Source organism: Penaeus japonicus, unplaced genomic scaffold (genome assembly GCF_977035675.1).
Source record: "Penaeus japonicus unplaced genomic scaffold, GWHDUDI00000001_assembly GWHDUDI00000029, whole genome shotgun sequence".
NCBI classification, from domain to species: Eukaryota; Metazoa; Arthropoda; class Malacostraca; order Decapoda; family Penaeidae; genus Penaeus; species Penaeus japonicus.
Window position 1 is genome coordinate 32,659,588 of NW_028234431.1, and position 1,250 is coordinate 32,660,837.

Consider the following 1,250-nt stretch of genomic DNA (forward strand, 5'->3'; position numbering starts at 1 on the left):
AATATAAATATATATAACACAAACAAATAACACGTTAGTGACTTGCAGTAAGTATAGACAGATAGATACTTCACTCTCTCTAGAACTAACGCGAACGATATCGAACCCACAACACATATCAACCCCACGATCCACCACCCCCCACCTACACAGAGAGACACATAACCGCGTATATGTATGCATGTGAAGTGACTTCTCTCCGTCTTGCGAACTGAAATTCTATCAGTCTGTTCTCCTCTTCCTATTATACAGGTGGCAGTTGCACAGGACGATATGTTGGAAATGCAACCTGTTGTATTGTTGTGTCGAGAGGAAATTGATATTAAGAGGGAGAGAATAGAGGAAGAAGCAGTAGAAAAAAGGGGAGAGACAACACAAGGGGAAAGAGGGACATGAAAGAGAAGAGGAGGGAACGAAAGGAGAAGGGTTGAGGAAATGGAGTGAGAGGAGGGAGGAAGAGGGAGGGAGAGGAGGGAGGGAGGGAGAGGGAGGGAGGGAGGGTAGGTGGAAGGGAGAGAGGGAAGAAAGGAGTCACTGAGAGAAAGAGAGGGGGAGAGATAGAGAGACAGAGAGGGAGAGGGAGAGAGAGAGAGGGGGGGGGGGGGAGAGAGACAGAGAAGGAGAGGAAGAGAGAGAGAAAGAAAGGAAGAGAGAACTACAGACAGGAGGCCCGAGAAATCGAAAAAAATATTAAACAAGCAGACTAAATCAAAGGAGATAATAATCTAAACAAAATCGAAAAAAAACTCTTCACAGAAAGATAAAAATGTTTATTTGAATAAGCAAAACAAAATAAAGCATAGATAGAAAAAAAAACGGATAGGCGGTGATCTAACCTTTAACCCCCCCCTAAAAAAGAAATCTAAACAACACCCAAATAAAACAAAATTAAATAAACAAAACAACAGAAAACGAGATTTCGAAACCAACAGAAAACGGGGCAGGGGAGGAGGGGGGTAGGAGACAAAACGGCACCGGACACCCACTCTTAAATACACGTGTCATTTCCCTTTTCTCCACCACTACCAACATCCTCTCGTCAGTCAGTACCAATTCCAAATGTCTTTACCTTTTTTATACCAATTCCACGGGTAAGGTAATCCAATTTGTACTCTCGACATATCTGAACTCGATGCGGACGAGTTGACTGTACGCGCAATAAAGTTAATTGAAGCCTGTAATTGAATTCCTCTTTGAGATTACGTGATTACAACTTGCTATTCTAATGCAGAGTTTCTTTCTTGGAGGCT